We start from the raw sequence: 310 nt of genomic DNA, 5'->3' as shown, positions 1-310 counted from the left end.
ATATATATATAAACACTATTTTTAATTAATTTTTTCATGAAATCAATTAATTTATCTATTTTGATTTTCAAATTTAATTGTAATTCATTTTTAATGAAGATATCATAAACTTAACTTAAGAAATTTTACTTAAATTTTGTTTTATTTTCTTAAACCGTTCAAAATAAGAGATTTGGGGGAGAAGGATTCCTCATTAATTATTTTAAACCAAATTAAGAGTAATTAATTTCATTTTAATTTACAAAAGATGAGTGAATAGTAAAATATCAAGATAAGTCATCGCGTTTATACATATATATATATATATATA

Source organism: Theobroma umbraticum, unplaced genomic scaffold (assembly GCF_002168275.2).
Source record: "Theobroma umbraticum cultivar Fairchild unplaced genomic scaffold, ASM216827v3 scaffold_44.0, whole genome shotgun sequence".
NCBI lineage: Eukaryota > Viridiplantae > Streptophyta > Magnoliopsida > Malvales > Malvaceae > Theobroma > Theobroma umbraticum.
The sequence above is the reverse complement of the archived record's forward strand: the minus strand, read 5'-3'. Positions refer to the sequence as shown.